We start from the raw sequence: 24491 nt of genomic DNA, 5'->3' as shown, positions 1-24491 counted from the left end.
CCTGAGATCATGACCTGTGCCAAAATCAAGAGTCAGACGCTCAACTGACTGAGTCACCCAGGCACCTCAAGAGTAGATATTAAAAAAATAAACAGAAAAGGGCAGCCCGGGTGGCTCAGTGGTTTAGTGCCACCTTCAGCCCAGGGCGTGATCCTGGAGTCCCAGGATCCAGTCCCACATCGGGCTCCCTGCATGGAGCCTGCTTCTTCTGCCTGTGTCTCTGCCTCTCTCTGTCTCTCTGTCTCTCTCTGTATTATCTCTTATGAGTAAATAAATAAAATCTTAAAAAAAAGAAAAGAAAATAACACAGCAAACAAAATTTATGACAAGTTTAGGAAATCGCCATAGGCCTGTTAGGATAAGAGAGGGGCCAGGGACAAAAAGGTGGAATATATGCTCCAGCATAGGTCTGAGACACAGCAAGGTGTTGGGACAGACCAACCTGGCTGGGGATCAGTGCGATGAGACTTGAAAGCTCCTTTCCAAGTCTCTATCCAGGCTAGATTCCAGAGGCTTCAGTGAGCCAGTCTGCAAAATGTGGGCTAGATCAGGAGTCATTTCAATTCTGTGTGTGGGAGGAACACAATGAAAGTGGTGCTTTGAAAGATGGGTCTGGCGGTAATATGCAATTATAGACTAACTTGGGACTGACGAGTAACCCAGGACTCCACTCACTGGCTGCCACATAGAAGATGCCAGCAAGATGTTAATGCCACATGAGAGTCGGACTTCAAGTTAAAGTTCTTTCAAGGAGAGTTACATGGGACCGTGGTTTGTCATGCATTATTTGAGGTGTGAAAAAATTACCAAAAACTAGACATCAAGGCAAAAAAGATTGCTGAGCATTCTTTCAAGAACATGTAAGTGTGGGCAGCCTGGGTGACTCAGTAGTTTGGCGCCGCCTTCAGCCCAGGGCGTGATCCTGGAGACCCGGGATCGAGTTCCGCATCGGGCTGCCTGCGTGGAGCCTGCTTCTCCCTCTGTCTGTGTCTCTGCCTCTCTCTCTCTCTGTGTCTCTCATGAATAAATAAATAAAATCTTTAAAAAAAAGAACATATGAGTGTATCATCTATGAGGTTGCTTGACTATTCACTATTAAGGTCTAATCTCTAAAGTTAAAAAGTTACCTTGGAGAAGACTGCCAAGTTGTGAATGATTTTTGTCTGGTCAAAATGAAAGTTGTTTCTGTCCAGTAGGAAAGATAACACCAAAGGTTACAGTTTTATTATCCTATCGGTTTTGTATCCAACCTTTTAAAATCTTATTCCTATAATCTTCTAAAGTCTCTCATATCTTTTTTTATTTTTTAATTTTTTTTCTCATATCTTTTTTTAAACTATTTTTTGTATTGTGGTAAACTAGGTATAACATAAAATTCACCATTTTAATCATTGGAAGTGTACAGTTTGGTGGCATTAACTATAGTCACACTGTTGTACAACCATCACCCTATCCATTTCCAAAATTTGTCATCACCCCAAGCGGAAACAGTGAAGCACTGAATTTCCATTCCTCTCTCCTCCTAGCCCTTGGTAACTTCCAGTCTACTTTCTGTTCCTATGACTTTGCCTATTCTAGATATTTTGCCGAGGTGGGATCATGTATTTGTTCTTTTGTGTCTGGCTTCCTTCACTTAGAATATCTTCAAGGTTCACCCATATTGTCACATGGATTTGAACTTTACTCCTTTCTATGGCTGAACAATATTCTATCATTAGGATATACTATATTTTGTGCAATGTGTCCATAGATGTCCATTTAAAAAAAGAATGCCACTGTTATACTTTTTTGTCATTTATTTTTTTTAACATTTTATTTATTCATGAGAGACACACAGAGAGCAGAGCATAGGCAGAGGGAGAAGCAGACTCCTCACAGGGAGCCCGATGTGGGACTGGATCCTGAAACTCCAGGATTATGCCCTGTGCCAAAAGCAGATGCTCAACTGCTGAGCCACCCAGGAGTCCTGAATGTCACTGTTATAAATACGATCAGAATATATTTATTTCTAAAAGCATAGCAAGCAGGTTAAGAAAATAAATGTAAAAACCTACTTTCTTCTGACACCTCTATTCTGCTCCCTCACAGGGCTATGACAAGATGAAACGTATGTAATAAGCAACTTGCAAAGTGCAAAGGACTGCATGTGGCTTTGAGTGGGGCTGGGTGGTGTAGAGGAGAGGGCATGGGCTATGCAGCCAGACCATTCAAGGTGCCGGCTTGGCTTGGGGGATCTGTCCAGCAGTGCCATCTAAAGTGAACCCCCAGGGTGCCTGGGTGGCTCAGTGGTTGGGCATCTGCTTTTGGCTCAGGTCATGATCCCGGGGTCCTGAGATCAAGTCCCACATCGGGTTCCCTGCGGGGCCTGCTTCTCCCTCTGCCTACATCTCTGCCTCTCTCTCTGTGTCTCTCATGAATAAATAAATAAAATCTTTTTTAAAAAAGTGAGTCTCTGGATCTCAGTTGTCACACGCATAGAGTGAAGACCATAAATCACACCCTAGAGGGTTGTTAGAAAGGTCCTATGATAAGGCCTCCAAGAGAAGTAAGAACAAAGTGCTGTGGATGCAGGGTTGTTAGTAGACACTTGTAGCACTTACCACAATGTTCTCGAATAATCTCTTTACATACTTGTTATCCCAGGTATACTTGTACATATATATATATATATATATATATATATATATATATATATACTTGTATATCCCAAGTTCCCCTCAACTTGTTTGTCTCTGGCCCCTTGCCTTAAGCACAGTACCTAGAACATCATACTCAGCCATTTTTTCCTTTTTTTAAAAAAAGATTTCTTTATTTATTTGAGAGAGGGAGAGGGAGCACAAGCAGGAGGGGCAGAGGGAGAGGGAGAGAGAGAATCTGAAGCACACTGCACTGAGCATGAAGCCTGACACGGGGCTTGATCTTACTACCCTGAGACCACGACCTGAGCTGAAACATAGATTTGGATGCTTCCCAGACTGAGCCACCCTGGTGCCCCTCAGTCATTTATTTTTTTAACAAATGCTTAGTAGGCTCTTCCAGTCACCACCTCTTGACAGCCACACACTCTGCCCTCCAAATCACTATTCCTTGCCTCCCCAGCACTGAGGCCTCAGAGCACGGGCTCTGATCAGGCTCTTATGGGAGACACAGTAATGCCCCTCCAGGTCCCCCCAGGACCCAGTGCTGCTGGCCGAAAATCCTCTTTGGGCCTTGTCCAGCCACTTCCTCAGAGGAGTGCTGCCTCGCCCAAGGCCAAGTTCACTCCCTGGAGGCAGACTGCATCTAAAGACTGGCCGATGTGCCATGGTATCAATGCCTGATCCCCTCACCCTGAGTCAGAATGACTCTGAAGGGCTAACCCAGTTCCACAGCTTCTTCTGGGGTCAGCTGAGGCTGTCATTAGGACAGCATCACAGCCCACCTTTTCCCTTGAACCAATACTACCTCCTTTCTTTAGATCCTAGGTGGGTTTTTAAAAAAATATCTTATTTATTTGAGAGAGAGAGAGAGAGAGAGAGAGAGAATTGAGTGCAAGCAGGGGGAGCAGCAGAGGGAGAGGGAGAAGCTCCCTGCTGAGCAGGGAGCCCATGATCCCAGGGCCCTAGGATTGTAGCTTGAGCCGAAGGCAGACACTTAACTGATGGAGCCACCCAAAAGCCCCTAGAGCCTAGGTATTAATCCCAAAGGCACCCCAATACATGTGACCTGCAACAACCCCCCAGTAGCAGTCCCCAGATAGGCTTTGTGGCCTGTTTGTAGGCTCTGGTTTGGCATCTGGAAAACCTTAATTCCAAGTTGATCCCAGGAGCTGTGATAGCCTCCAGGGCCCAATCACTGCACACAGGCCTCACTCAGAGTTACATTTTATTCTCTTCCCCGCACCCCCAACCCCTAAGTTTTCCTCATAAAATACATTTGGAACCAACAGGGTAGAAGATAGGGGCCTATAAGCAAATAATTACAGTCATGGGAGAGACATCGGAACAGGGAAATAAGTGAATCTAGTGCTTTGCCAAAGGTCAGCTTCCTGGAGGAGGTACCATATACATTGAGTCTTGAAGAATGAGTTTGTGTTTGATGGGTAGACAAGGGATGTGGGAGAGACACTGTGGAGGGCATAGCTTGATCAAAGGCTGGCAGGCATGGAAGGGTATAGTATGGGGGACAGAGGAGACTAAGGGCCAAGGAAATCCAGGACGCTAGTAAGAGCAGACTGTGCAGAGCCTTAGAGACCACACTGATGAACTCGGTGCTGATTGAATGCCACATTCCAGTGGTGCTCAAGTTTCAGCCATGTAGGTACCCCTTGGGTGAGCTTTGCCCTATCTGGGCCCCACCAGTTCTTTTAAAAATATTTTATTTTTATTTTATTCATGAGAGACACACAGAGAGAGGCAGGGACATAGGCAGAGGGAGAAGCAGGCCTCCCGCGGGGAGCCCAATGCAGGACTTGATCCTAGGACCCTGGGATCATGACCTGACCCAAAAGCAGACGCTCCACCACTGAGCCATCCAGGCATCCCACCATTGGTTCTATCAACAGCCGACTGTACCTTTTTCTCAGCGGGAACGTTTTTTTTTGCCTAAATAAATTTCTATGAAAGGAAATTGTCTTTGGCACCCCACAAAACCAAAACAGAAGGAGTTTTGCTTGCCCTAAAGAGAAAGTCACTGTAAAAATGAATACAGTGGAAAGTGGGCAGAGTAATTAAATCCTATGCAGATCTCAATGCCTGTCAATGGCTTCAAGCCTGAGGCCTGCTCTTGCTTTGTTCCAAAAGAAGATTAGCAAGCATTATAGAGGTGGAAGAAGAGCTCCACACTGCGACCTCTTTAATGTAATCAGATTGCTAGAAAGAGAAGGGCACGAGAATCATTTTCTCACCATGTAATTCAATGTTCTTTAGAGCTGCATGGTGTACCATTAAGATCACCTTGGAGTTCTCCTCCCTATGACTACACTGACTACGAAAGCAGTCGGTAAATAGTAAAGTGCCCTACAAATGAGGTTGTTATTACCACTCTATTGCTTCATCCATTGGCTCTGGAGCTGTCCCTTTGCCGGCTCAGTGAGGGTTTCCCTACCAGCGTCTGCAGTGACTCTCATTCCCCACACCTGGGTGTCTAGGTAACAGTGAGAAAAGAACTGTCTGGCTCATTTTTTTTCACGTGACTGGTCCCAGTAGCTGCCGTCTGCAAGGCAGAAGAGAACAGAATGTGGAAGCAGAGGTGGGAAGCAGTCAGCCCAGCAGGATGGAGAACACCTCATCTCCTGGGCTAGGCTCCACAGCTAAGGGCAGAGCTTGAGATAGGCCTGGGGCCTGGGTGGTGGGCAGTACAGAAAGAGCCTGCAAGGGGCTCAAGTGCTCAAGGACACTTGAGGAAGTCAGGGAGGTTAGCACATGTAGACTGCTCCAGGAGGCAGTGCCAACTCAAGTCAGGGATGTCCTGGGACTGAGCAAAGCACCTGGGCTTTGGAGTTTGACAGGGCTGGACTCGATCTCAGTTCTGTAGCTTTCAAGCTGTGTGTGTGGCTTTGGGTAAGTCACCAGACAGCTCTGAGCCCCAGTCTCCTCAGTGGAATACGATGTAGGTAATGATAGTACCTAACCTCCTTGCTGTGAGGGTCACACTGAGGCAAGACATGCAGAACTTTGCATACAGGGCCTGGCACATTACTCAGCATTACTGCCTCTCCCTGTCCTACAGTCACCACTAGACTCCCAACAATATGTTTTCTTTTCTCCTGGCTCTCTCCCCTAGCCCAGCCCACATCTCCTGGCCCTGTCCTGTGTCCTATTCTCATGATCACCTGCTGTTCCCCTTCTCCAGCTATGGGGTTCATAAGGAGTCTTTCAAGTATTTGCAGATAAGAAAGATGAAGGAGCACATGCCAGGAGATAGGACGGGGACCTCCTTCCCCTGGACAGAGAGAGAGGAAGGTGGGTGTTCTGAGGCAGCTGGCCAACCGAGCAGCTCGCATCATCCTGTTGAAGGCAGAGGCTGCCTCTAGCTTGCAGAGAACAAAGAAAAGCTCTGGTCTCCTGTGGCATTAGAAGGCAGTGCCTGAAGCAAGTCCCTACATTAAAAGCTACAAGGCAGAAGGTTAAATATAGCTCTTTCCAGTTGTCTAGGACATAGATTTATGAAATGTCAGAGCTGTGTTAGTGAGAAACGATGCTATCTCTGCTCTGTTTTTAAAGAGTAGCAAGGAAGTGAAAGAGAAGAGAAATACATCTTGGACTTTTACCAGTAGGCAGTGGGTGGCCATGAGAGGACCTGGAGCCACCAGGTCCATTTTATCAAGTTGTGCTCTGGCTGCAGAGTGGACAATGATTGGAGGGGGCAAGAGTGGAAGCAGGGAGCCCAAAGGGAGAGAGAGAGACAGGGTACCAGGGAGGGAGTTATCAGTGGAGGGTGGAGGTGGGAGGAGGGAATGCAGTGCAGGGTGGGGCCAAGCCTGCATCCCTGGGTGAGGGCAGGGCCTCTTTCCCCCTCCTCCTCCTTAGAGGAGGAAAGCCAGCTCTCCCTCACCCTTGTCTTCCCAAGGGCCTGCCTGGTGACTGTGAGAAAGGCAACCTGTCCAAAGACTCCCCCAGACTCCTCACTCCTTTTCAAGACTGCCCCTGAGGAGGCTGCTAGAAAGTCCCTCCTTATCCACAGGCTCCAGCTCCACCGCCTGAGCCCCCTCTGACCCATCTACTCCCATCCCGCTGTGACAGCTCTTCAAAGGTCTGAAGACTAAAGACCACTTTCCTGTGATTTCTTCTCTATGCCAAACAGCATGTGTTCCTCACCGTATTTTGCTCTTGGTCCCATCACTATACTTGTCAAGCTCCTTTAGCTCATAGACTCCTCTTGAGCACATTCTTGCCACAAAAGACCACCTAGAACCCCGGAGACACAGCATGATCTCACATACTGCCCTGCCAGCTACCTCGGCAGCCGGGACTGGAGTCTCCAGTTCATTTGCAAGGGCAGGCGACTGGACTGCAGCATCACCTCCCCTGTCCAGGCTCATCCTCTCCGCCCAAGCCAGAGAGGGGAGCTGGTGTGCCTCAGGACTCTGAATGTTATTCCACCCTAATGCCAGGAGATTTGGCTGGAACTGGGGTGAGAAAGCTCTGGGTCCCTCACTAGTAACCTGTGTGAAAGGAGGACCAGTGTTAAGATAGGCATCTCTTTCCTGCCCCTCCCTGCCCCTATTCTTTGGTATTGAAAAAAAAATAGCATTTCAGCAAGAGTCCAGGAAGGGGTAAAACCCCAAGATTGACCTATGGCATTTTCCCCTTCTAAATGAGCAGAAAGTACGTGAAGTCAATTTATAGAAAATAAGCTATATGGTATTTCTTACACCTTACACACACACACACACACACACACACACACACACACACACACACACTAACAGCTCCTTGGTCGCTTTTATATCCCTTTAGAATCCCAGATTATCAGGGTTCGGATGTGATCACATCCACCCTCTCTTCCTCCAGAGCCACCCAAATCTGAATTCCTTTTATAGCACCTCAGCCAAGTGGTCGTGCTGCCCCTCCTTGCATACCTCCAGTACTAAGTGAACCCACAGACGGCTGGGGCTGCTGAGCATGAGACCCTTCTCCCCCAGTGACTCACCTCCCCGGCTCCAGAAGAGGGTGACAAACTCGGCTCTCTCCATCCTAGAGGTGTAGATGACCAAGGTGCCACATCCAGTAAATCCTCATGTGAGGAAGTGTGTTGTGGGCCTGCACTGTAGGCAGGGGGCCGAGGGGTCCCACACTGCTCCAAGCCCCGTCCCCAGGCTCCTCCGTAGGTACCCAGGGACTCCTCCAGAACTCTGTTTCCCTGCACCCCAGCTAAGTCAGTTTGACCCCATTGGTCATATGCTCTGGTGCCTGTGCAGGGGTCCCTGGGCTGCACCGCCCAGGGAAAGCAACGCTGGATTCAACAAGTGAGGTTCTTCTCTCTACTTTCCTACTTCCTTCTGCCCCCACCACCCACCCCCAGCCACACTGCTTCAGTGGGTCCTGTCCCAGCAGACCAGCGAGGGGTGCTGTCTTTCTCTAGGTAAGGTTCTCAGCCAAAGGCCCGAGTCAGAGCCCCACAGAGGGCTGACCTCCAGTTCAGCCCAGCCGCTGTCCTGCAGTGAGGGGAAGTGAGCAGGAACTGGCTGTCTGAGTCAGCGCCCCTGGTCTATTGTCACTGTGTGGGCCCCTTCCTTCCCAGAGGAGAGACGTGCACAGAGATAGGCCTTGTTTTTTGCAAGTCTCTCTTGCACACACACACACTTTCTCTCCTGGCCCAGACAGAGCCCGTGCACCACAGCTGAATGCAGTTCAATACAGTTTCCCCACCTCTTGGTGAGTGCCTACTGTGGCAGAGGATCACGCCTACAGCACGTAGAGGTCACCTCCCAGCATCCTCAGTACAGGGGCAGGTACTAATGATGGTAGTCCCAGTAACAGGGAGAGAGCTGAGGCTCAGAGAGGGAAAGAGGCTTTTCCAATGTCCAACAGCCAGAGATTAGTGAGATCCAGCATCGAGTCCTGCTCTCCATGGCATCAGGTGGAGAACCCTGCTGGCCTTCTTCACCACTTCTCCCACCTCCATCTTGCCAGCACACTGCAGATTCTAGCAATAGCAGATTCTATTTCCCAGGGCACAAAGCATGAGGGAATCATTGGCTCGAAAACACTTAAAGCATATCTTGTTCAGGGGCACCTGGGGGGCTCAGTCAGTTGAAGGTCCAACTCTTGATTTTGGTTTGGGTCATGATCTCAGGGGTTTTGGAGCCTGCTTGGGGTTCTCTCTCTTCTTCTCTCTTTCCCCTCTCCTGCTGCTCTCTTTCTGTCTTTCTCATTCTCAAAAAATAAAAAAATAAAAAATAAAACCTATCCTGTTCAAAATTGTCTCTGTGTGTTTAGAAGAATAAGGACCCAGGAAACAGGTCACCTGTGCCAGAAGCTCATTACAAAGGGACTCCATGACCCTACTGGCAAAATGAACACAGGTAGATAAACCACACCTCGTCTTGGTCACTAATTATCTTCTAATCAGAAGGGAGGCATCCTGGGTTCTTGCTCCCAGGGTGAAAAGAGATGTCACTGGAACTTTGTTCTCTTTTCATTTTTAAAGAAGATTTTATTTACTCATTTGACAGAGAGAGAGAGAGAGAGAGAGAGAGAGAGAACAAGCAGAGGAACAGCAGAGGGAGCGGGAGAGGAAGAAGCAGGATCCCCACCGAGCAGGGAGCCTGATATGGGGCTTGATCCCAGGACTCTGAGATCATGACCTGAGCCAAAGGCAAAGGCTTCACAGACTGAGCCACCCAGGCACCCTTCTCTTTCTCATTTTTGCCAGAGATGCAGAGAGGGAAGTAGCTTGAAGGAAGGAGTCAGGGCTTCTCTTAGGGGAACCACTTTGTTGCCTCAAGGGTGCTGAGCGCCTCTCCAGTGATGATAAGACTCTCAACTCCTCAAGGGCAGGGGCAGGGCTGGGTCTCCTGAGGCCCCATCTTCAGAACCTATTTGCATGGCTTGTTACAAAAAGCCATCTAAAAAGATGAGTGAGGGAAGCCCGGGTGGCTTAGCGGTTTAGCGCTGCCTTTAGCCGGGGATGTGATCCTGGAGACCTGGGATCGAGTCCCGCGTTGGGCTCCCTGCATGTAGCCTGCTTCTCCCTCTGCCTGTGTCTCTGCCTCTCTCTCTCTCTCTCTCTCTCTGTCTCATGAATAAATAAATAAATCTTAAAAAAAAAAGATGAGTGAAACTCCCAGACGAGGAGAACGCATTGTGTTCCCAGAGTTGGGAGAGGGTGAGTTTCTAGAAGCAAGGACCGCTGATGTTGTCATCTGCATTCAAGGATTTAAGTAGGCTGAGGCCCAAGCAGTGAATGTTCTGCTGTGTCAACACTGAAAGGGTAACCTTGGCAAGGCTGGCTTCCTGAAGGCCAACCCACAGCAGGTTAAGGAGGGAAGTGGGAGGGAAGTGGAGACACCTCTCCGGAAGTCTGGTTGTAGTTAGAGGAAAGAGATAGGGCCATAACTGGAGGGTGAGGCAGAGCTGGGAGGTAGCTGTTTGTCAGGATGGGAGAGATGCTGTGTGTGTGTATGTGTGTGTGTGAGAGAGAGTGTGTGTGTTTAAGATTTTACTTATTTATTCGTGAGAGACACACAGAGAGAGGCAGAGGGAAAAGCAGGCTCCCTGCAGGGAGCTCAACACAGGACTCGATCCCAGGACCCTAGGATCATGACCTGAGCTGAAGGCAGACGCTTAACCACTGAGCCACCCAGGTACCCTGATGCTGTGTGTTTTTTTTTTTTTTTTTTTTTTTTTTTTTTTTTTGATGCTGTGTGTTTTTAAGTTGAGGAGCTTCTCCCAAACTACTGTTCACCCTGCCCTCTGCATTCTCCACAGGCTGGACTTCATCTCAGACCAACTGAATCTGGATTTCTCAGGTGGGAAACCCAGACATTGACAGTATTTGCAATCTCTCCGGGTTGAGAATCATCTGCTAATTCTTAGTTGAGACTGAAGTCCAGTCTTAACCCAGAGAGTGGGTGGAGGGCCAAGGGGGCCCGACTGTCTTAGCTTCCTCTTGTTGGCAGATTAGCATTGCAGCTAAGAAGACAGACTTGGAAGCCCTACTGCCTGGGCTCAAATCTCAGTCTCCTCCTGCGTGCCCTGGGCAAGTTACTTAATCCCCCCAGGGCCTCAATTTCTGATCAATATATTTGTTATAGAATTTGCAGTTTCTAATTCAAATAGCTCCTTTAGGAGATAATAGAACTACTTATCTACTATATAGTATACTATAAGGTTGTTGTGTGGATCGAATGAGTTAATATCTGCAAAGTGCTTAGAATGTGGGGGCACCTGGGTGGCTCAGTGGTTGAGTGTCTGTCTTTGACTCAGGTCATGATCCCGGGGTCCTGGGATTGAGTCCCACATCGGGCTTCCCACCGGAAGCCTGCTTTTCCTTCTGTGAATGTCTCTGCCTCTCTCTCTCTGTGTGTCTCTAATAAATAAATAAAATCTTTTTTAAAAAGTGCTTAGAATGCTGCTTGGTTTGGAAGAGGCTAAGCTGTGGCTGGCCTGTATCTTCTAGTATTCCTCCTGAACCTGCTGGACCTCCACCTAAGGCTCAGGAGGGCTTCCCTTCAGAAACATCGTTGATCTTATTCTCAGCTTGGTCTCTGATTGGCTGTCATCCCTGGGCTCGCCTCACACAGGCCTGAATGTGTCATCAACCTCAGCAGTCACTTCTCTTCTGGCCCCCTCTGGGCTGGAGCTGGCTGCTTTTGCTGCAGTAGGAGCCACCATCATGCATGGCTAGGGCCATGTCTGGGATGGCAAGAGTCTATAGCTTAGAGTCTTGCCTGGTATTTGTCTTTTGTTTCCCTGACTCAGGTTTTTGAGCTCTTTTTGGTGGAGTCAGGGCAAACTGTTGTACTGGGTGGTAAGGGGTGGGGAATGGTTGGTGTGTGTCAGTTTCCATAACACAGATCTCATGTTTGAGGGGTTGGAGGCCTGGCAATGGTAGGAATGGAGGCTATCTTCATCCTAAGAGCCAGCGCTGTGACCTTGGGCTCTGTGACCACCAAATTAGATCTCAACTTTTCCAGTTTTGCTCTTTACTCTGAGAAGACAGCTCCCATCCCCCAAGCCAGGCTCTGTAGCACCCAGACAATAGGAGGGAGCTGGTAACAGAACCAAAGGCTGGGGCAGATGTCCAGGAAGATAGTCATGGTGTGGGGTGGAGATACCCAAGTGTATGGAAAGGGAGAAGGTGGAAGCATCAGTGTTTGTCAATAAAAGCCAAGGCAGAAGTGTAAGGAGCTAAGTCACAGAAGCCAGAAATCCCAGAAATCCAGTCCCTGAAGCAGGAGCAAGGCCCCAGGCTGCTGGGTGGGTCAGAATATTTCAAAGGAGCAGTGTGCTAGAGATGGTATGTGCCTTTTATCCATTATGTGGCACAGGAGAGGGCCATATCTTCTCTGAGGCAAGCCTAAGACCGCAGCACCTGCCTGACCCCCAAGTCTACAAAGTTCACAAGAGGAATTCATAGAGGTGGCTCTGTGCCACCATCTCCAATGCCAGAAAGTAGACTCAAAGAACACACTCCACCCAGATGACAGGGAGCGATTGAGAGCCTTATCCTGCTCCCAGGATCCCTCCAACCCTCCATCTGTGCTCTCAGAGAATTTGACAGGAGATTGACTTTTTAAACAGGAAATCTGCTATTGAGAGAGATGAAGCTTTCATCAAAGACCATTTACCCCCACAGGTATGCAGATGGCATTTAAGAGGCTGCCTTAGCTCAGATTGTTTGGAAGTACTGCCGGGGGTGATGCGGCGCTGACCTGTCAGTGTACAGGACTCCCTACCAGGAACATCTCTCCTTGTTATCTCAAACATCACTTTTGCTTCTTCTCAATGTCAGAGTCTTGTCTGGTTTCTCTCAGCTTGATAATGGTCATATGGACATGGCCATGTGGCACAGGGCATCTCCACCATGGCAATGGGGCAATCCCAGAGGACATGGGGACCACTCCTGGGCAGTGGTGACAGCGGTGTGGTGGGGAGAGAGCAGCTGGACTGTGTGATCCACATTAATCACTGGTGACCTTGGGCATATCACCTTACCTCTTGGGTCTGTAAAATGAAAGTTGTGTGGGAGATGAGTGGTTTCTTTTTTTTTTTAAGATTTTATTTATTTATTCATGAAAGACACAAAGAGAGAGAGGCAGAGACAGGCAGAGGGAGAAGCAGGCTCCGTGCAGGGAGCCCGATGTGGGACTGGATCCTGGGACTCCAGGATCACGCCCTGGGCTGAAGGCAGGCGCTAAACCACTGAGCCACCCAGGCTGCCCAGATGAGTGGTTTCCAAATACATATCTCACCTTTATTAAGATACCTGGGTCCCACCATGCTAGGCAAAAAGTCTGTCTTTCCCACAGAGGATTTTTCAATGCTGACAGGCAAAAATAATAATATATACACACTGTGCTCCCCCAAGACTCCCTCCACACCCCTCTCCACACTCATTGAGAAACCCTTGATTTGGTGATCCCTAAAGATCCTTCTTACTCTCACAGTAGTTTGTAAAGATTTATTTATTTGAAAGAGAGAGAGAGAGAGAGAGAGAGAGAGAGCAGGGGGAGGGACAAAGGGAGAGAGAATCTTAAGCAGACTCCCTGCTGAGCATGGAACCCAACACTGGGCTCAAGCTCACAACCCATGAGATCATGACCTGAGCCAAAACCAAGAGTTGGATGCTTGACCAACTGAGCCACCTAGGCACCCCACTACTCTAACAGTTGCAAGCAGTAATAAAGACAGCAGACCCATGCTCTTTGCTCACTACATGCCAGAACCTCATTTCATTCTCACAACCATGCCGGGGCAGGCACTACTAATTCCATCAGACCAAGGAGGTAATGGGCATCCCGAGAGCTTAGGTTACTTGCCTGAAGGCGTACAGCTAGTACGCCAAGTCTGGCTGAGAGTCAGAGCAGCTGAAAAAGTCTTTGTCATGTTTTTTTTTAATTTTTATTTATTTATGATAGTCACAGAGAGAGAGAGAGAGAGAGAGAGGCAGAGACACAGGCAGAGGGAGAAGCAGGCTCCATGCACCTGGAGCCCGACGTGGGATTCGATCCAGGGTCTCCAGGATCGCGCCCTGGGCCAAAGGCAGGCGCTAAACCACTGCGCCACCCAGGGATCCCGTTTGTCATGTTCTTTATCAATTATTCTAATCTTCTCTCCATGAAGTTTAAGCATTTTAGAGGAAGGGGAATGCCCATGATATTTTACCAATTATTCCCCAACCCTAGCTAAAACCGGAAAGCTTGACTGGCTTAATCAAATTTCAGTGGCATCCAGTGCTCAGAGAAGACAAGACCTTGCAGCACAGGCCAACCTAACTCTGCTGTCAACTGATGCGGGACAGTGGCAAACAGTGCCTAATGCTTTTGTCTCAAAGTATTTGTATATATGCCAGGAGAAGGCTTTACACCAGGCAGCATTTCCCACCACACAAAGCCCTGTGAAACAACCTCCATCCAGTAAGGGGGGATGGCTATTATTAGTATCCTTACATTCCAGATGAAGAAAAGGAGGGTACCAGGGGTGAAATAAACTCTATCCCCCCTCCAAAACTCAAAAGTAAGGCTCAGAGCTTGGACTTACACCTGGGGCGGCCCACACTAAATCCACACATCTCCCCATTTCCTGTAGCTGCTTCTTTCCGTAAAAAGAGGCCTTTGCTCTTGGAGTGATGTCTTTCAAGTGTGTTTTCTGGCTCAGAGAAATGATATGATTTGGTTTCTTCAGCCTGACAGAATGATTTGCTAGTGCAATTGTTCTGTATGTTAATGGTTTTTATTTTTCTTTGCACAAATGATGTTATAACAACATTAGTGGAAATCTAAGGGAAAGAATAACTCACCAACAGGCCTTCCACTCACAATAAATCAAGGTTTGCTTTTTCCACAATTGTCTTCCTGTCCTTGCTCGTGTGCAGACATACTTATACAGGGTTTATAAACTTCAGCACAGGGATCCCTGGGTGGTGCAGCGGTTTGGCGCCTGCCTTTGGCCCAGGGCGCGATCCTGGAGCCCCAGGATCGAATCCCACGTCGGGCTCCCCGTGCATGGAGCCTGCTTCTCCCTCTGCCTGTGTCTCTGCCTCTCTCTCTCTCTCTCTCTGTGTGACTATCATAAATAAATAAAAATTTATTAAAAAAAGTTCAGCACAGATACAATTTTGTACTGTGCTTTTTTGCATGGAACCCTCATCATAAGCATTGTCCATGTTGCCCAACTGTCCTTCTAATTAGCTCTTTATGGCTCTATCCTACCTCAGTGAGGTGGGATGCATCAGATTTATGTAGGCATTTCGCTGTTATTCTGCCCTTAGGTTGGCCATTGCACTTTTTATACCCACTTTTTGCTTCCCTTCCAGTTCTGTCCCAGGAAGTGTGTGTGGCTATCATGATTAGTCCCAAGCGCCAGAGCTCATGCTTCCACCCCCAACATGTCTCTTGGTTGTGGGAGGTGAGGAGCACCAGGAAATATTTTGTTTGGTGGCCTAGAGTTTCAACTTCTTCCATACCACCTTCCAATGGGATCCTTTATTTTTTTTAAAGATTTTATTTATTTATTCATGAGAGAAACACACAAAGAGAGGCAGAGACACAGGCAGAGGAAGAAGCAGGCTCCACGCAGGGAGCCCGACATGGGATTCGATCCCGGGTGTCCAGGATCAAGCCCTGTGCTGAAGGTGACGCTAAACCGTTGAGCCACCCAGGTTGTCCCAATGGGATCCTTTAAAAATATATTTTATCCACTTATTCATGAGAGACACACAGAGAGAGAAGCAGAGACATAGGCAGAGGGAGAAGCAGGCTCCCTGCAGGGAGCCTGATGTGGGACTCAATCCCAGAATGACCTGAGCCAAAGACAGACGCTCAGTCACAGAGCCACTGAGGCATCCCTCCAATGGGCTCCTTAAGTCAGGTTAGGAAATAGGTCTTTGGGAAGAAGGCCCCCAGGGGCATAGAGGCCACCTGACTCTCTCAGAAGCCCTTGCCCTTTTTAGCATCCATCACACTGAAATCAAGAATTGTGAGAATTTGAGAGGCGTATGAATATGAAAGGGCTGGGTCTACTACGAAAACACCTCACAAATGCAATTAGATGACTTCTGCATTTTGTTTAGGTACAGTGAAGATAAAAGTGGACTCATTTTCATCTTGGAGCCCAGACCACCTTGTTCACAGCACAGATATGGCTGCTGGGGTTAGGGGTGATCAGAAAGCAGCATGATACCAATTCTGTCTGCATCCAAAGCCCCCTCAACACCGGGTTTAGGCTTAAATTCAAGAATACTCCACTCTCTTGCTAGATCAGTAATCCTCAGCTCCAGTTTCTGGACCCAATACAGAGCCTCCAATGAGTTTAATTATTCTCACAACACAAACGTGCCATCAAATAGAGATATGGTGGTGGGACTTCTACCAGGCTGGAGATTGCAGTCCTTGTTGCTATAGAGATTGGCTAGTCCTGCCAGAACAGAACCGCAGAACCTTCATTTCACCACACCTGCTCTTCAGGGTTACTAATTCCTGCCACAGTGGCAAAGATGCCAAGAAGCACATGGCAATAGGAACAAGTGTGACAGTCAGAAAGACTTGGGCTCCAATACTGGCTCTATGACTTCCTTGTCATCAGACCCTGAGGCAGCCCTCCCCCTGAGTCACAATTTTCTCATCTGTAAAATGGCATCAACAACCCCTGTGTGGAGGTTCTTCTGAGGGTTAAGTTAAAGTTGTGGATGAAAGATGCTGGTGTACTATAGGTGTGTGATATTGCTTCCTTTTCCCTTCTATGTGAGATAGAGGTTCAAATAGATGGTGCCTATATGCCCAGCTCTGCACATGCTGTGTAGTTAGGGTGGCACTGGCAATCTGTCTCCCCCTACCCCATCCAGATTCATAAGCCAACAGGGCTATAACTCAATCAAGAGATAGAAAAGGGTGTGGAATTTGGTGGGAAATCAATTCCAACTCATAAGCTTGGCAGACAAGGTTTTCCAGTGTCAAAGCAACCTATGCTTCCACAAGCTGTGGCCATCCCAGTGCTACGTCCACCTGCACCCCACCTGCTTTGCAGCTGCATTGCTCAGCCTGGCCACTCCCCATGGTCCTCCAAACATGCCGGGCTCACTACTGGTTCCATTCTTAGGGAAGACCCATGGTATTCCCCCATTTGCAATCATAATCACTCTCCTTTCATTTGAAAAGCAATTTCAACTTTCTAAAAGTTTTTCTAGCTATCTCACGCTACATCTTCTCAATCACCCTTGGGGGGTGGGCGGGGTTGTGTTGGCCTAAGGATCTCCTTTAAGAATGAATAGGTTTTTAAAAAGATTTATTTATTTATTTGAGAGACAGAGTATGAGCAAGGGGGAGAGGGGCAGAGGGAGAGGGAGGATCTCAAGCAGGTTCCATGCTGAGTGTGGAGCAAACATGGGGCTCGATATCACGACCCTTAGATCATGACCTGGACTGAAATCAAGTTGGCCACTTAACTGACTGAGCCACCCAGGTGCCTCAAATTAATAGCCTTTTATAGCTGAAGGATGAAGGTAGCAGAAGTGAATGAATTGCCTAAGATCACTCTGCTGGTTCACAGGCAAGAGAGATCAGAACTCAAGCCTTCCGAGGCCTGGTCAACAGCTCTTTCCCACCCTTTGATAAATAAGTTTTAGCTCTCGTCTTTGAGAAACTCACATTTTGGTAGGGGAGATAAGCATGTCACAACAACCATAAAAATGACAACCCAATCTGAAAAGGCTACATACCAGGTAATTCCAACTATATGACATTGTGGCAAAAGCAAAAACCAGGGAGACAATAAAAAGATCAGTGGTTGCTGGAGTTTGGGGGTGGGTAGGGGAAGGATGACTACTTGGAACACAGATGCTCAGGGCAGTAAAAATACTCTGTATGATACCATAATGATGGGTACATGTCATCATACATTTGTCCAAACCCACAGAATATGCAACACCAAGAATGAACTGTAATGTGAACTACGGGTTTTGGGTGATAATGATGTGTCAATATAGATTTATCAATTATAACAAATGTCCCACTCTGGTGGGAGTTGTTGACCATGGGGGAGGCTGTGTGTGTGTGAGAGGGGCTGGGGGTATATAGGAAATCTCTATGCTTTCTCAATTTTTATGAACCTAAACTGCTCTTAAAAAATTAAAATCTTAATTTAAAAAAAAGACAAATGAAAGCACATTGAAAAGACATTGCCAGTAATGATAGAATTATGTACAAGTACCAAATTAGTACAGAGGATGAAAGGATAAACTGTTAATAAATTTTGTATGGAAGAAAGAGATCAGTCAGGGAAGGCTTCAGAGAAGAGGAGACACTCAGTCCGAGCTTTCAAGGATGAATAGGAAATTGCCAAGAGAAGACGGAGGCTTGAAGGGGGGCATTCCAGGCCAAAGGTAGTGCGTTTGTGAAAGCATGGAAGTTGAATGAGCATGGTGTATTGGAAAACCAAAAGTCATTCAAGATGGCTAGATCATCAAGGAAGTAACAGGAAGTAAGGCTGGAGAAGTAGGTGTGTCCAATCATGGAAAGTCTTCACGTCGTGCTAAGGAACATACACTTTACCCTAGAAACAGGTGCTTCCCAAACTTAAGGCAATTTTCAACTTTTTCCATTTCCATGCACCACCGGTAATACTATTTACTATTTACTTAACTATTTTATTTTAAAAGACTCACTTTAGAACATTTAATCTTGCCCCAATAAAAAATATATGAGAAACCATGGGTTAGATTTGCTAGTTATATTTTTTTTTCTGATACACATTAAAATATATGCAGAATTCTGAAAGGTAAAAGAAAAAAGTTTTCTCTAGATCATGTGCAAATGATCCCCTGGACCACCTGGGACAAGTGGGGCACACATTGGGAGCAATCCTGACCTCCCTGCCCCAAATTAGCAAAGCTTGGGTTCATAGCATGAGAGTGCAGGGTCAGATCACTCTGGTGGCTTGCTGCACTAGGCATGGTCAGGAGAAGGGCAAAGGTGGAGCCCAGTTTTGGAACAGGCCAGAAGTAACAAAGGTCTGGACTCACACTGACAGTGGATAAGAGGAGAGGCTGCCAGGTCTCAGAGGAAGACTCAACAGTAAACACTTGTTGAATGGATGGATGGATGGGTGGGTGGATGGATGGATGAGTGAAAATTTTAATTGTGAGGGAAGGGAGAGAGAAGAGCAGACATTGACTCTAGTTTTGAGTTTGGGTTACTGGAGAGATGGTAGTATCACCAAGAGAAAATGGATGAGAGAAAGGGGAGCCTCTTTGCAAGGGTGAAGGGTAGTGCGAAGTGTGCTTAGCTGACTGTGAGGTCCTTGTGGAACATTCAGGTCGAGATAGAGCAGTTAAATGTTAGTTTAATTGGGGAATAGAGATATGAAGGCTAAGCCTATGGAAGTCTGTAGATGTGTCCTTTACTGCCAAAGGAGAGGGTATAGAGTGAGAGTAGATGCAGGCCTGAGTCAGAGCTCTGAAGAAAGGACATTTGCAGATAAGGGGCAATGGAAGAGGTGCTTTCTTCTTCCATAAGGATCTTCCGGGTGACCTTAGGATAGACCTACCTCCTGTGGTTGGGCCTCACCTCCTCCCTTAGACCACCAGATGTTTCCTGTGCTTATCTCCTGGGCAGCCAGGGCCGAGAGGCAAACCAGTCCTTTCTCTAGTTAGCCCAGTGGGACTAAGTGTTCAACCAAGGCTTCTGGGACTGCTAAGGATGATGAGTGAGCAGGTACAGTGCTGGGGAAAGGCAGGGTGCAGGAGGTGAAATGGGTCAGGAGGTGGAGTGGGAAAGAGAGGGAGAAGTGGCCCTGAGGCCACTTCCTCATGCTGCCAGAAGCTGGTCTAGCAGCTACTGCTTCTAGGATGACCCTAGACTGGAGCTGGCATTGGAGATGTAGAATGATTTCTAAGAAATGAAATAGCAGCCTGTAAGTGTCCCGAGCTGTAGTGCCAGCACTTATGAGGAAAGTGATCCTCAAGCTCCTGTACTGGGCTGCAGAGTATCTCCACTTAACACCTGTGGGTCCTGAGCCTCCAGCTCTGTGGCAGAGAAGCAGGATGCTATGAGGTGGTGGCTGGGCCATTCACCTAATGGTGGGTTCAGAAGAGTATGTCCCCAGAAGATTCCAAAGACACTTCAATGTCCAGAATACCTGCTGTTAGCTGGGGCCCCACAGGGGCCCAAATTAAGCCCACCTAGGAGGTCAAATCAAGCCCAGCTCTGTCAGGTGGACCCCAGTGACAGTCACCATGGCTGGAGCACATTCTAAGTTGTTTTCCTGTAGCTTCCTTTGCTCCGACACCCTGTGAGATCCCCGTTCTAGGGCTGCTTCTAGAACTGGCTGGCCCTGGACAACTCCCTGTAACCACTGGGCCAGCTGAGTCCCCAGGAAAAGGCAGAGACAACCCTCTGGTCCTGAACGTAGCAGGCTTTTGGCAAGACACCAATCTGTGTGTTGCTTTCTTATGGTAAACTTGAGTGAAACTTGGCAAAAACTTTCCTTTCCTTCCCACTGGCCTGATTGGTAGATGCTGGCCTCCCAAATGGGTACAGAGAGAACCAGGGGCTTCTTCTGTGAGGAGGGACAATGAGAAGGGAGACAAGGGGGTACTATCAAGATAGATGGAGGAGGGCAGGGAAAGTACCCCTGGCCCTAGTGCATGTGGCCTGATCAGAGGTAGCAGTGGAAGATGCTTCCCAAGTGGCCGAGGATTAGGCGGGAGGGAAAACAGTTGTTGTTGGTGGTGGTGGTGGAGTGGTTGTGACAAGAGTAGTTTCATCCACATTGCTCTTGCACTGCTTGGGAAGGTGAGCTAGGAAAAGTTGTCTCCAGATTCTGTCTCCCTGATTTCCATACTGTCAGCCTCCAGGGAGAGGCTGTTGGGGGGGAACTCTGCCAGCACCCTTGAGTTCATGTCTGGAGAAGGCCAAGTGATGGCACAGGGCATGCCCAGGGTAGGAGGGCAACTGGCTCAAGGCTGGAATGTGTTCCTCTCACCCATGCAGTGAGGAAAGCTCTCCTCCAGGGCTGGGGCAGGAGGTGGGGGCAGGGCATTACACAGCAAGAAACTGATTTGTCTGGATCATTCTATGCATGCAGCATATGAGGTAGAGCCAGGAGAGGTGTAGGTGTACAGTGCAAGATTGGAGGGGGGCTGCTGGGGGAGATGAGGGTTTGAATAACAAAGGAGTCTCCTAAAGGATAAGCCATGCATGGTTTCAGGTCTCTGCCTACTGGATCCAGACAGAAAGCACAGTCCTAGCAATAAACTTCACATTGCTCACTTCCCTGATGGTCCAGCCACCCTTCAGAGGCTACATGGGGTTGCTGGCAAAGAGGCTGGCCCCTGCCAGCTCAGGGAGCTCTGACTTATGCAATTCAGGCTGGTGCAGGAGCAGCGGAGCTGGGAGTTCACCCACATCTCCATCGGACTCTCCCCGCCCCCTGCCAGCCCCTGCAAGTCACGCCAAGGGTCAGGGGCCCCATGCGGCTGCAGCTGGGGAGGCCCTGGCTGTAGGAGCCCCAGAAAAAGGAGGGAAAGGAAGAGAGTACCTGTTGCTGAATGCATCCTGCTTTGGCGCTTACTCCTCGGTTGCTTGTGGTGAGAGTTGCCCATCATTCTGTTCTGGACAGGCAGCCGCCCGGTGGCTGCCTCCTCCTCCTCCTCCTCCTCCTCCTCCTCCTCCTCCTCCTCCTCCTCCCCCCCCCTCCTCCTCCTCCTCCTCTTCCTCTGCCTGTGCTCCTCCCCAGGTGCTTACATCACCTCAGCTTTGCTTCTCACACACATGGCTCATCCAAATCCCACTTGTGCCCCTGGCACACGATTGTCCAGAACTGACCCTCTCACTTGGACTAGAGCTTGCTAGGAGCTTCTCTCAGCCTTTCTCTCTCTCTCTCTCTCTCTCTCTCTCTCTCTCTCTCTTTCTCTCTCTCTCTCTCTCTCCCCCTCCCTCCCTCCCTCCTTCCCTCCCCCTTCCTCAGTCTCTCTCTCCCTCCCTCCCTCTTGCTTAGTGCTCTACTCAGGTCGAGCAGCGCAGGTTCCAGGAGAACTCTAGCGAGCCCTGAGCATGGCCCCCGCCCCATCTGCCTCCGCAGCCAGGGCGAGCACAGGCACCCTCAGGGACCCGACTCGCCCGCCCTCACAGTCCCTGGCTGCTTCTGCTCTCAGAGCTGTCATTTCTGCTGCCGCTCCTCGCTCATCTGCAGAAGCTTGCAGGAGCGAGGGGCCAATAACAGAGCCTAATCCGGGAGTGTGACAGGGACCAGTGAAGGAATGTGCTACCCAGGAATTCCAAGTGATACAGCTCCCTGCTCCACTGGGGGACGGATCCAGTTCTGTAAATGACAGCTGCCAACAGACTCTGGGCTCGGGTCCTGACAGACCTGGGGGAAATTTGGGCAGAGCATGAGGCTGCCAGGCTGTAGGCTTGGAGCAAACACAGTCAGATGCCTCTCGCATGCCTGCTGTGGCCACCAGGTGTACCTGCCTCCTCGTCAGACACACTTGAAGCCTCACTCTGTTCTCCCCTCCCTTGCCTGCTTTGCCTTCCCAGGGGGAGGGCCAAGCTGCAGCCCAGAGATTCACTGCCTGGAACTGGGACCTTCGGCAGCCAATAAGAGGGCTCCTTCCATGAGTGCCACTGTAATTCCCACATGCACACCCTCTCCCTCCTACTCCCTCTCCAAATACATGCAGCTGCTCACTGCAAGTGCTGCAGCCCTGTGGGGTAAGTGACACAGGGCAGGTTGTGCTGACTCAGCTGCTCACTCCAGCCCTAACAGCCTGGCGGCAAGGAAGGGCCATGGTTCCTGGAATCAATGGTGCCGGAGCTAGGCAGCCTTGAGTGACTTCACTTAACTTAGTGGAGTTGTGGGACTGTCCAACCTGATGTCATTGGATTCATGCTCACAGAGACAGAAGACCTGTCTGTCATAGTCATGGCCACAGAGCACTGTGAGTACAGGGTTGGCTAGAGCGTTGGCCTAGCAGACTTGGAGCACTGCACCACCCAGATAGCAGAGCCTTCTGACTTTGGGGCACGAGGTCTACAGTGGGATCCATCCATCCACCTGTCCGTTCATCCATCCATCCATCCATCCAACCACCCACCTACCTACCCACCGAATCATTGCCATTCTTTCAAGTTCTCGGGGATCTACTCTGGCCAGGCGGGTCTTATGCTAGGTGTTGGGGACACATATGTTGCGAGTCACCATCTACAAGGGGTAACTGACAGACACACGCACAGAGTGTAACAGTACCATGGGATCACTGCTATACCAGGGAAAAGATCCACATGTGGGAGCACCAAGAAAAGCTTCTTCAGTTTGGAAGAGTTGGAGGACACCCACCTAGAGGAGGTTATACTTGGACTGGGTTATGAAGGATGAAGAAGAGTTGGCCAGACCCAGAAAGAGAAAGGACATGCTGTTAAATATTTGGAATACTAGGATGCCCTGGGTGGCTCATTTGGTGAAATGGCTTCCTTGGGCTCAGCCACCAGATCCCAGGACCTGGCCCCGTGTTGGGCTCCCAGCTCAGCAGGGAATCTGCTTCTCCCTCTCCCTCTGTCCTTCCCTCTGCTGGTGCTCTTACTAGCTCTCTCTCAAATAAATAAATAAAATCTTAAAAAATAAAATTCTGGAATATTCCCCCTGCCAGAAACCCTTCCTGCCAGGCCCCCAACCATCAAGGATCTCTCAGTTTTCTTCAACAATTCCACACACATCACTGAAGCCTCACCCCTGTGCCAGAATGAGGCTACAGAGGGAGGTGGACACTGACTTCAAGGCTCCCCAGCCTAGTTGGAGAGACATAATTATACAGAAAAGTCACAGGATGGTATGATCTTTGCTTAGGCCTTGTAGCTCACTGTGGAATGTGGCAGGAGGCCTCCAAGGAGACCTCCTGGGGCCAAAAAAGAGGGCTTGGGAAACAGAGGTCCCAGAGCAAGTGTAACAGGCTAAAAGGGAAGCATCTTGGGAAAATGGATGTATGACCATGGTCATGGGAGAGGTTTATGTATGTGGCAAAAACCTTGAAGGTAAGGTTTAGGGAACATCTGGTCCCTGCCCTCTTCTCTACTTGGGGTGGGTCCTAGATGTGAGTCTTGGTAGGTTCAAGGTTGTAAACATGGCCTGAAGAGAGGGTGAAAGAGACAGAACTATGAGATCTGGAGATGGTTCTAAAAGGCACAGGACAGGGGCACTTGAGACTTCCATTAACTAAGGGGCACCAGGCAGATACAGTAGGCACCTTGCTAAAAAGTGCTTCTCAGGGTGTCTGGGTGGTACAGTCTGTTAAATAGGACTCTTGGTTTTGGCTCAGGTCCTGATCTCAGGGTCATGAGATCAAGCCCTGTGTCAGGTTCTATACTCAGTACGGAGTCTACTTAAGACTCCTTCCCCCTCTGCTCCTACCAATCCCACCCCTTTGTACTCTCTCTCTCTCTCAAATAAATAAATAAACCTTTTTAAAACAAAGATTTTATTTATTTATTCATGAGAGATAGAGAGTGAGGCAGAGATATAGGCAGAGGGAGAAGCAGGTTCCCTGTGGGGAACCCAATGTGGGACTCGATTCCAGGACCCTGGGGTCACAACCTGAGTCAAAGACAGATGCTCAACTACTGAGCCACCCAGGTGCCCCAATAAATCTTTTTTAAAAAAGTGCTTCTCATCCCCTTCTCACCTTCTCTACTCAGCTCTAACCCCATAATTCCATTAAAGCCTTCTCGCCATCCACTCTGAGTCTGCAGAGCTCACTCCCTTTCTCTGAGTACCTTCAGCCTTGGCTATCTGAGCCACTCAACTTGTCCCTAAACATAGATGTCTTGAATTTGTTAGAAATCTTCCATGGGCTCA

The 24491-nt window shown here is 48.7% G+C and overlaps 1 protein-coding gene and 1 long non-coding RNA gene across 2 annotated transcripts in view; one reads left to right on the top strand and one right to left on the bottom strand.

Moving 5' to 3' along the window:
• NHSL2 (NHS like 2) overlaps positions 1-24491 on the bottom strand; it is a 249592-nt gene that overhangs the window by 65015 nt on the left and 160086 nt on the right. The gene's annotated exons all lie outside the window — the stretch shown is intronic.
• The window catches only part of LOC112671838 (uncharacterized), a 31840-nt gene continuing 17389 nt past the window's right edge, over positions 10041-24491 (top strand). Inside the window, exons 1-2 of the long non-coding RNA XR_003143880.3 lie at positions 10041-10288; positions 10413-10453. This is a non-coding gene — a long non-coding RNA (uncharacterized LOC112671838). The remainder of the gene's footprint in view (positions 10289-10412; positions 10454-24491) is intronic.

The sequence above is a fragment of the Canis lupus genome, chromosome X, assembly GCF_003254725.2.
Source record: "Canis lupus dingo isolate Sandy chromosome X, ASM325472v2, whole genome shotgun sequence".
Lineage (NCBI taxonomy): Eukaryota > Metazoa > Chordata > Mammalia > Carnivora > Canidae > Canis > Canis lupus.
The sequence above is the reverse complement of the archived record's forward strand: the minus strand, read 5'-3'. Positions and strand labels throughout refer to the sequence as shown.